Source organism: Theropithecus gelada, chromosome X (assembly GCF_003255815.1).
Source record: "Theropithecus gelada isolate Dixy chromosome X, Tgel_1.0, whole genome shotgun sequence".
Taxonomy (NCBI): Eukaryota; Metazoa; Chordata; class Mammalia; order Primates; family Cercopithecidae; genus Theropithecus; species Theropithecus gelada.
In genome coordinates this window covers 17,770,426-17,782,285 of record NC_037689.1, presented here as the reverse complement: position 1 = coordinate 17,782,285, position 11,860 = coordinate 17,770,426, and positions in this window count along the sequence as shown.

The following is an 11,860-nucleotide window of genomic DNA, read 5'->3' as shown; positions in this document are numbered from 1 at the left end:
GCCATGAAAATTTTATTTTTTATGTATCATGAGGTAGGGATCTAATTTTATTTTTTCCATATGAATACTTCTCAAAGAGTTTATGATTTTACCACTGCATTGAAGTCTCATCTTTTTCTTTTCTTTTTTTGAGATGAAGTCTCGCTCTGGAGTGCAGTGGCGCAATCTCGGCTCACTGCAACCTCAGCCTCCCGGGTTCAAGCGATTCTGCTGTCTCGGCCTCCCTAGTAGCTGGGATTACAGGCGTGCACCACCACGCCCGGCTAATTTCTCCTGTTTTTAGTAGAGATGGGGTTTCACCACGTTGGCCAGGCTGGTCTCGAACTCCTGACCTCAGGGATCTGCCCGCCTTGGCCTCCCAAAGTGCTGGGATTACAGACATGAGCCACAGCGCCCGACCTGAAGTCTCATCTTTGTTTTTCATCTGCCCGGGCTCTGTTTCTGGGATCTCTATTCTGTTCCTAGGGCCCTGCACACTGCGTTCACTGCTTCACTTAAGCCCGCTAATATATTTTGTTCTCTGATTGGGCAACTCTGCCCTTAAGGTGTTTATTCTTTTCAGCCTAGTACAACTCTCCCATTGCAGTTTGTTTAGACGAATAACCTGTGTAGCTCACTTAGCGGAAAACTGACAGCTTGAGTTCTTAGGCAGAAATCCAAAGCACTTATTGGAGTGAATAAATTATTCGGACTGAATTTCATGTCTTGCTATGAGGTGTCCTTTGACTTCGTCCCTTTTCCTCTTTGCCACTCTGTGAGCCCCCACTTCTCAGGTCTGGCTGGCTGGAGAAGGGCGTCCTCGCAGGAAAGCAGAAATGTTCTCAGGCTCCTGACGGTGGCAGCCAGGCCTAGTGACAGGGTGAAAGCGGATCCGGAGAGTGGCTGGTGTCAGCCATTCCCAGGCCATGCTCTCTGCTACACTCACATCAGGCTGCCGTAAAAGAAGCACTCAGGTTGATTCACTTTAAAAACTGTACAGAGACTGGGCACCGTGGCTCAGGCCTGTAATCCCAGCCCTTTGGGAGGCCGAGGCGGGCAGATCACCTGAGTCCAGGAATTCAATACCAGCCTGGCCAACATCACAAAACCCTGTCTCTACTAAAAATACAAAAATTTAGCCTGGCATGGTGGTGCACGCCTGTAGTCCCAGCTACTCAGGAGGCTGAGGCGGAGGATCATTTGAGCCTGGTAGGCAGAGGTTGCAGTGAGCCGAGATTGCGCCACTGCACTCCAGCCTGGGCGATAGAGTAAGACCCTGTCTCAAAACAAAACAAAACAAAACAAAACAAAACAAAACAAAACAAAACAAAACACAAAACGAAAACCCAAATAAAAACATAGAGCTCCCCTACCTTTGCTTCACTTGAGCAATGATACCTATAAAATCACCATTTTCGGGCCGGGCGCGGTGGCTCAAGCCTGTAATCCCAGCACTTTGGGAGGCCGAGACGGGCGGATCATAAGGTCAAGAGATAGAGACCATCCTGGCTAACACGGTGAAACCCCGTCTCTACTAAAAGAAATACAAAAAACTAGCCGGGCGAGGTGGCGGGCGCCTGTAGTCCCAGCTACTCTGGAGCCTGAGGCAGGAGAATGGCGTAAACCCGGGAGGCGGAGCTTGCAGTGAGCTGAGATCCGGCCACTGCACTCCAGCCTGGGCGACAGAGCCAGACTCTGTCTCAACAAAATAAAAAAAAATAAAAAAAAAATAAAATCACAATTTTCATGTAGATGTGCATTTAAGCAGCTATTATCATAATGAAAAAAATGTCATCTGTGTTCCACTACAATGGTCTAGTCCCACCAGGAGCGAGTGCCTTTGGCATATACATATGCGGGGAGATGAAGAGGAATTAAGAGGAATTTCAGGGAGGAGGAAGGGGACCAAGTGAGCTTCAGCAGTCGCACACTCTCCCCACCCAATGCTTGCAACCAGCCCAGCGGATGGATGCTGTTCTCTGTATTTTATCTATGAGGAAAACTGAGCTTAGGAGGTTGAGCAAGTTGCGCAAGATACTCAGATGCAAAAGGCAGCACTACCGTTGTGCACAGGCTGGCCTCTCTCTGCTCCTACCCCATGTCACCAGCACTGAAGGCAGAGAACACCAAAGATAGATACATAAATGATGTGGGAACTTGGCCATGATATCATCCCTGTAATGTTTCAACAGTCACCTGAACTAAGGGAACAGGTAAATGCGTTTGAGAGACATTTAAAAATGTGTACTTAAACCTGTAATCCCAGCACTTTGGGAGGCCGAGGCAGGTGGATTGCTTGAGCCCAGGAGTTCGAGACCATCCTGGGCAACGTTGCAAAACTGCATCTCTACAAAAAAATACAAAATTTAGGCAAGTGTGGTGGTGCACGCCTGTAGTCCCAGCTACTTGGGAGGCTGAGATGGGAGGATTGCTTGAGCCCAGGGGGTTGAGGATGCAGTGAGCCATGATCTCACCACTGCACTCCACCCTGGGTGACAGAATAAGGCTGTAGTCCCAGCTACTTGGGGGGGCTGAGGTGGGAGGATTGCTTGAGCCCAGGAGGTTGAGGATGCAGTGAGTTGTGTTTGCATCACTGCACTCCAGTGTGGGTGACAAATCAAGACCTTGTCTCAAAAAAAAAAAAAAAATTGTATGTGAAATATTACAAGTAGGCCCAGTGTGGTGGCTCACACTTGTAATCCCAGCATTTTGGGAGGCCAAGGTGGGTGGATCACTTGAGGTCAGCAGTTCGAGACCAGCCTGGGCAACATGGCAAAAACCCATCTCTACCAAAAATATAAAAATTAGCGGGGCGTGGTGGCAGGTGCCTGTAATGCCAGCTACTCGGGAGGCTGAGGCAGGAGAATCACTTGAACCCGGGAGGTGGAGGTTGCAGTGAGCTGAGATCACACCACTGCACTCCAGCCTGGGTGACAGAGTCAGACTCCGTCTCAAAATAAATAAATAAATAAATAAATAAATAAATAAATAAATAAATATAAAATATTACAAGTAGACTTGTAAAATAAAGAAAAACTTCATTGATTATCCTATCATAAAGCACTGTTTAAATTTGGGGATATTTATTAATGTTTATGGTTAAGAGCCCTCAGGTCAGAGGACTGAGGATGGAGGTATGCTGAGGCATGCAAAGCACTCAGTGACTGGAACCTCAGAGTAACGGCTCAGTCAATGGTACTGATTGCCTTTTTACAAACATTTTTAAATCAGGGTTTTGTTATGTTGCTCAGGCTGGTCTCAAACTCCTGGCCTCAAGCAATCCTCCTGTCTAGCTGGGATTACAGGCGTGAGCCACCACACCCAGCTTGATTGCCTTTATTTTTATTTGTTTATTTAGAGACAGGGTTTTGTTCTGTCACCCAGGCTGGAGTGCAGTGGCGCAATCATGGCTCTCTACAGCCTCGACCTCCTGGGCTCAAGTGATCCTCCTGCCCCAGCCTTCTGAGTAGCTGGGACCACAGGTGTGTGCCACCATGTCAGTTTGCCTTTATTATTTTTATTTTTATTTTATATACTTATTTATTTTGAGATGGAGTCTCATTCTGTTACCCAGGATGGAGTGCAGTGGCAGGATCTCAGCTCACTGCAACCTCTGCTTCCCGGGTTCAAGCGATCCTCCCACCTCAGCCTTCTGAGTAGCTGGGACTACAGGTGCACACCACCACACCTGGCTAATTTTTGTACTTTTTGTAGAAATGGGGTTTCGACATGTTGCCCAGGCTGGTCTCGAACTCCTGGGCTCAAGCAATTCACCTGCCTCAGCTGCCGAAAGTGCTAGGATTATAGGTGCGAGCCACTGTGCCACTTAAATTTTCTTGATCATTGAGATATTTTTCAATGTTTTTAATAGTAGCTCTCTGTGTAGTCTGTGAAATGTTCATCATGTTCTTTGTTCATTTGTTGGAATGTCAGCATTTTTAACCACTTTATATAACTTCATTGTATAATAAATATATTAACTCTCTGTATATTATATTTGCTGTAAAATGCGTTTCCTTTCTGTTTGTGGTCTACAAGTTTTCATATCAAAGCTGTAATGGTTTCGGCCAGGCGTGGTGGCTCACTCCTGTAATCCCAGCATTTTGGGAGGCTGAGGCGGGCGGATCACCAGGTCAGGAGTTCGAGACCAGCCTGGCCAACATGGTGAAAACCTATCTCTACTAAAAATACAAAAATTAGCCGGGTGTGATGATGGACACCTGTAATCCCAGCTACTCTGGAGGCTGAGGCAGGAGAATCGCTTGAAACCAGAAAGCGGAGGTTGCAGTGAGCTGAGATCGTGCCACTGCACTCCAACCTGGGCAACAAGAGCAAAACTCCGCCTCAAAAAGAAAAAAAAAAAAAAAGAAAAAAGAAAAAAAATGCTGTAATGGTTTCATGGGGTGAAATCTTTCAACTGCTTTCTGACTTTTTCCTCTTGCATAAGCTTAAAAGGTTACCCTCTTCCAGAGTTTTACTGACTACTCATTCTATCTGTTTTCATTTTCTAGCACTGAATTTTAGTATTTAACCCTTTAATTGGGCTGAAACTAATTTTGGTGTGTGTACATATATACACACACATATATGTGTACATATATACACACACATATATGTGTACATATATACACACACATATATGTATACATATATACACACATATATATGTATACATATATATAATTTTTTTTTTTTTGAGACGGAGTCTTGCTTTGTCTCCCAGGCTGGAGTGCAATGGTGCAATCTCAGCTAACTGCAACCTCCGCCTCCTGGGTTCAAGCAATTCTCCTGCCTCAGCCTCCCGAGCAGCTGGAATTACAGGCGTGCCCTGCCACACCTGACTTATTTTTGTATTTCTCTTTTAGTAGAGACAGGGTTGGCCGGGCGCGGTGGCTCAAGCCTGTAATCCCAGCACTTTGGGAGGCCGAGACGGGCGGATCACGAGGTCAGGAGATCGAGACCATCCTGGCTAACACGGTGAAACCCCGTCTCTACTAAAAAATACAAAAAACTAGCCGGGCGAGGTGGCGGGCGCCTGTAGTCCCAGCTACTCGGGAGGCTGAGGCAGGAGAATGGCATAAACCCGGGAGGCGGAGCTTGCAGTGAGCTGAGATCCGGCCACTGTACTCCAGCCTGGGCGACAGAGCGAGACTCCGTCTCAAAAAAAAAAAAAAAAAAGAGACGGGGTTTCACCATGTTGAACTCCTGGCCTCAGATGATCCGTCTGCCTCAGCCTCCCAAAGTGCTGCGATTACAGGTGTGAGCCACCGCACCCAGCCTGGTGTATATCTTAATTGTTTTAGCTTGAGAATAAATTAACATCAGAAAAGGCTACTCATCCTTCATTTATTCTTTTTTCCTTAAGAATTTCCTGTAATTTTCTGTTTATTATTCTAGATGAACAATCTTTTTTTTTGTTGAGAGGGAGTCTCGCTCTGTGGTCCAGGCTGGAGTGCAGTGGCCCGATCTCCGTTCACTGCAAGCTCCGCCTCCCGGGTTCACGCCATTCTCCTGCCTCAGCCTGCTGAGTAGCTGGGACTATAGGCGCCCGCCACGACGCCTGGCTAATTTTTTGTATTTTTTAGTAGAGATGGGATTTTACCGTGTTAGCCAGGATGGTCTCGATCTCCTGACCTCGTGATCCACCCCCCCTCGGCCTCCCAAAGTGCTGGGATTACAGGCGTGAGCGACCGCGCCTGGCCAATGAACAGTCATTTTATAAAGATCCAGAAGAATCATTGTGTGGTGTTTGGTTTGGTATTATATTAAACTTACACATTAATTTGGAAATAACTGATGCCATTAAAATATTTAATTCTTTCATCCAAAAACATTTCTCTGTTTATCTGCATCTTTTATATTCTCAATGCAGCTTTGCCCTTTTCTCATATCGATCCCATGGATTTGTTAGTTTGAAAACACTTGTAGCTGTTGAGAATGGCATCCTTTCCCCATTAAATTTTCTGACTTTATTGTGAATATATAAGAGTACTATTGATTTCTGGGTGTTTTTGTATCTGCTGTTTATTATTTATTATTTATTTTTTGAGACAGGGTCTTGCTGTGTCACCCAGGCTGGAGTACAATGGTGCAATCTCAGCTCACTGAAACCTCCACCTCCCAGGCTCAAGTGAGTTTTCTGTCTCAGCCTCCCGAGTTGCTGCTCTGTAACTCAAATGGTTGTCTAGTTGTCCTTTTTTGTGTTTCAAGGTATACAATGATATTATTAGCAAATATGGATAATTTTGTGTCTTTTCCAATGGTTATACATTGTTCTGTTGTTGAGAAATGCTTTAAAAGCAATAGTAGCACTTTGGGAGTCTGAGACTGGCAGATCGCTTGAGCCCAGGAGTTTGAGACCAGCCTGGGCAACATGGCAAAACCTTGTCTCTATAATAACAAAATACAAAAATTAGCCGGGCATGGTGGTGCCTGTAGTCCCAGCTACATGGGGTGATGAGGTGGGAGGATCCCTTGAGCCCGAGTTTGAGGCTGTAGTGAGCTGTGATCACACCACTGCACTGCAGTCTGGGTGACAGAGTGGGACCCTAAAAATAAAAATATAAATTAAAAATATAAATAAAAGCAATAGTAAATAATTATGATGGAGGAAGATATGTTATGTAATAGAACAGTGTGTTTAGCATGACTTTCTGACTGTGTTAAAAATATGTATAGGGCCGGGTGGGGTGGCTCACATCTGTAATCCCAGCACTTTGGGGGCCCAGGTGAGAGGACTACTTGAGTCCAGGAGTCTGAGATCAGCCTGGGCGACATGGCGAAACCCCATCTCTCCAAAAAATACAAAAATTAGCCAGGCATGGTGGCGCACGCCTGTAGTCCCAGCTACTGGGGAGGCTGGGATGGGAGGATCACTTGAGTCCGGGAGGTTGAGGCTACAGTGAGCTGTGATTATGCTACTGCACTCCAGCCTGGGCAACAGAGTAAAAACCTGTCTCAAAAACGAAAAAAAAAAAAAGCAAAACATATGTGTGTGTGTGTGTGTGTGTGTGTGTATATATATTTAGTATATATATATTTAGTATGTGTATATATATACATACAGACACACACATATATAAATTTACACTAGCCTGCTAGCCTGACAGATATACATAGATATGTTTATAGCAGTTGGCTCTGCGTAGCAGAATGTGGTTGAATCTACCTTTTTTTTGTTTGTTTATCCATATTTTCTAATCGTTCTATGATGATCACGTGTTATGTAATTTTTAAATAATGGCAACTTTAATGCCTTTGTGTGTCACTTCTAGGTGGATTATGCTGGCTGTGGGTTGAAACAGTTATTCTGTATATGTTAAGAATATGTCCTATCTTATTTTTAAGGATTTTTTGTTTGTTTTTAAATTAGAACTGGGTGTTGAAATGTGTGAGGTGACTTTTTTTTTTTTTTTTTTTTGGCAGCTGCAAAGATGATCATGGTTTTCCTTGTTTCCTTTTTGTAACCGAGATATATTTTACAGAAAATAAAATGCACGGATCCTAAGTGTTCAGTCTGATGTGTTTTGACCATTGTATACACCCATGCAACCGCCACTGAAAACAAGACATGAACATTTCCACCACCCCCAGAAAGTTCTGGGGAAAATTCTGTGGTAAGCTGTTGATTTATGTGGCTAAGCTGCTGCCACCTGCTTTGTACATGGTCTCCATTTCCCCATCTCCGGCCTCAGTTTAACATCCTACAGGCCTGAAGCCACTTTATTTATTTATTTATTTTTTTTGAGACCGAGTTTCTCTCTTGTCGCCCAGGCTGGAGTGCAGTGGCGCGATCTCCGCTCACCACAACCTCCACCTTCTGGGTTCAAGCGATTCTCCTGCCTCAGCCTCCCGAGTAGCTGGGATTACAGGCATGTGCCACCACGCCTGGTTAATTTTGCATTTTTAGTAGAGACAGGGTTTCTCCATGTTGGCCAGGCTGGTCTTAAATTCCCGACCTCAGGTGATCTGCCCACCTTGGCCTCCCAAAGTGCTGGGATTACAGGCATGAGCCACCACGCCCGGCCTGAAGCCACTTTTGAGGTCCCAGCAGGCTGCTCTGTCACTCTCAAGTTGTTCATCAGACCACTCTGGTGGCAGAAGGGAGCCAGATTCTCTGCAGGGCAAGTGGCCATGGGGAGGGGTTATAAAGCTGCCTTTGGAGGAGTGAAGAGGGCAACAGCAGCGGATTGAAGCTTTTTGAGGTCCTGCCTAAGAATGCATCTATGGCAAAAACGTTTCTGGGCACCACTCCCTGAAAGGTTTATTTTTTTATTTTTTTTGAGATGGAGTCTTGCTCTGTCACCCAGGCTGGAGTGCAGTGGCACAATCTCGGCTCACTGCAACCTCTGCCTCCCGGGTTCAAGGGGTTCTCTTGCTTCAGCCTCCCAAGTGGCAGGGATTACAGGCACCTGCCACTACGCCCAGCTAATGTTTGTATTTTTAGTAGAGATGGGGTTTCACCATGTTGGCCAGGCTGGTCTCGAACTCCTGACCTCAAGTGATCCGCCCGCTTTGGCCTCGCAAAGTGCTGGGATTACAGTTGAGAGCCACTGCACCTGGCTTGAAAGGTAATGATGGGTGAGGAGAGTAGGGAATACGTGTGGTGGGTGCAGTATTTCCGACAGTGCCACAGCCATGGGATTTTATCTGCAGGCCCCATGCCTTGTGTGTGTGTGCTCACTTGTTGATAAAGTCACATACCACTTTCTGGAACATTCTCTCCCAGAGCATCCCTTCCTTTAGTGACTGGGTAACTCACTTGCACTACAACATTGACCTTTCATAGGGCTTGCTACCCTCAGTGACCTTGAACTCTGTCTATTACTCTGCACTAATCTCTTTGCATTCTTTTTGCATGATGTGCTGTTCATGGCGGTTCATGGAATGATCTTCAGCTTATCATATTATAGCAAACTGGGCAAAAACACAGAAAAGACATGTTTATATTTTTCTACCAGCTTAATATTGACATGTTGGATGTGTTTTAAATGCCATGAAGTTCAAAAAATGAGCTTTACGGTAGCATTTTGCTTTCTGTCCTCTGTGTATCTAGGGTAAGAAGTCTGTAAAAAGGTAACGGGATTTTCTGAACTGAAAGGCCAGGGGCTCATATTTTGCATCTGAATGTGGCCTAAACTCTTCTATACAATTTTTGTAGCGTGATATTTATTTGAGTAAAGCAAATAATCACTGGTAGTTTATGTTTCCTTCATATGGGTCTTCTGAAAGTGAGCCAGGTAAGCTCATTCAGGCCTGGGCTCTTTCTGGGGTGTGTGTGACACATACAAGTGTTGCCTCTGAAGCCACCATGGTTCCTTGCTTTGGCAAAGCATAGGGCAAGGGCAGGGAAGGAATCGTGTGTAAACCAGGTTAGTGAGGCACGCCAGGAAGCACATCCCAGACTCCAGCCAGAGACCAAATCAAACCACGAAATCACAAAGGCACTGCGTGGAGCGGCAGTGCCGGAGCAGGCGTCCTCCCACAGCTCTTGATGCAAATGTCAACCAAGGGCCACATTTTCCACGCTGCGGCACCTACACCACCAAAATCAATTTAGACTTCTATTTCTAGGAGATGTCACAACTTAGACTTTTTCTTTTTTCTTTCTTTCTTTTTTTTTTTTTTTTTAAAAGATGAAGTTATTTTAAGCCTGCATCCAAATGCAAGCAACTGAGCTGGAACTGCTTGCAGGATGCCGTCTGTTAACAGCCATGGCTGAAGACTGAAACCTGCAGGATGGGCACCAGGAGCCTGGGTTGTGCTCCTTTACAGGGGCGGGAGCTGTCCCTCTGCAACACCCCTACCCCACCCCAACCATTGCGGGAAGGTGTCTGAGGCCTAACCGTGTGGATGAACTCTGCAGGGGCCTTTAGAAATCAGGCCATCCCTCTTCTTTTAACCCTCTGTTGTTTGTCCCCAAGCTGTTTGACCTGCAATCTGAGGAGACAACTGCCTTTTCATGTTTTATACATTTTATTCATACATTTCTCCAACTTTGAAATGACAAAAGCCCAATTCTATGGTTTCCCATTACACAGCATCCTACAGGTATGTATATTCTACAAGGAATACTATGGAGTTTCTCTTCTTCCCCTGTCACACAAGATAACTGATTAGGGTTTCATCAATTTGTACTGTGCCGGCAGCGCACCAGCATTCTGGTTGTTCCGGCGACAGGGCAAAGGAATCAGGATGGGAGGGCGTGTGCTAAGGCATGTAAATAGATACACACAGAGAGAAAGAAAAGCAGGACATTTACAAAGAATCCAAACCTTTCCAATCCCTTCAGCTCCTGGGTGTTGAGGGACACCTCCTGCACAAACGCTCTTGCAAGCTAAGGCTCTGCTGTACCCTGCAAATACTTAAAATTGGATACGGTGAAATATACAACAACCATTAACATCTCTCTCTTTTTATCACTGAGACAATACTTCAACACCTTTTATAAAAAGGCAATAATACATACAGAAAAAAGAACACGTTGGCAAAACTTTATGCAAAACCACCCCAGAACTGAGTTTGAATGGGGACGCGCCTACACTGCAATTAAACACGATACTCGGGTCTCAGCACGTGAGGGTTGTGTGGCCTTCACATCAGTCACGCTGCCTGCTGCACCCGGCAGCCGCCTACCTGCCTGCACAGATGACATTCCGGGAAACAGCTAAGACTGGAAATCAATTCCCCCAATTCTTGGTCTCTTCCAAATAAAAAAAAAAATAGGGGGAGCCACTCATTGTGGAGGAATGCCTATTTCTGTTCCCAAGGACAACTCCTGCTACAGAGGCTGTACTTCCTCCGGGTCCAGAGAGGGTCACCCCGAGCCTCTGTCAGTAAGAACACTGGCGTGTTCTCTCAGTCACACACCGGAGAGAATGGAGCTAACACATAAATAGTAGCTAAATTTTGAGTTTCTGAGCGTGCACAGAGATTGAGCTGTGCTTGGGGCCAGAAAGGAGGTCTCCTGTGTGGTGACAAACGTCTCTTTCCATTTTCTTTTGCTCAGTCCATTTGCACAGGTTCAAGGGAGTTGATGGAGGGTCAGATGAGAGGTGGTGGGAGCTCAGGATTTTCTATCCCCACAAAGAGCTAAGACTTGGGAGTGCTGGCCCCAGAGATGGTGTGGCCCTCTTTCTACTTCTGTTTCTTTGGGCTCTGTCTGCCCACCTGCTGCACAAAGCAAGGCAGGGGAAAAACCAGATGGGAACATGGTGGGGAATATCCTCTTCTTTTCCCTTTTCTCCCACTTCCTGGATGTATGTGACAGTTAAACTTCACCCACTAAGCTGGAAAATCCGGGACTCCCCATAGCTCCAAGTTTAAGGCAAACTGATGTGTGTGTGCACAGGCAAAGCCAATCAAGCCACGAGCTTGGAGGAGAGTCCTGTATCCAGATATTCCAAACAGAGAGGGAACTCTTATTTCTAAAGGAGTTAGAAAAGGAAAGGCTCTGGCAAATGAAATGATCTGTGATTAAAGCTTGTAGCCTTTCTGTAAGCTGCAGTGAGAAGGAAAGCATCTTTTAATAGAAGAATTTGAGGCGCAGAGCAAGAGAGCCACGCTCAGGGGCCTTTAACCTCTTACAGGCTGTAATCGCTCTCAGTATTGTAAGCCCTAGTCAAGAGGATGGAATGAGGAGGCTGTGTTCAGTTCTGAGAAAACAAGAAACACACACGAGTTTGATAATAGGAAGCAAGAAGGAGGAGGGATGAGGACGACAAGGAGCTTGGTTTTGGAATGCCGATTCCAAGGTGCCTTCTCTTTCCAAAGAGACAGCGTGGGAGGCATTTCTATTAAGAATTTGTTAATCAAGCAGTTTTCTTGGTAGCTTTAGCAACACAGATTCTCTTTGCCCCGAGTTAAGAAACTGGCCTGAAAT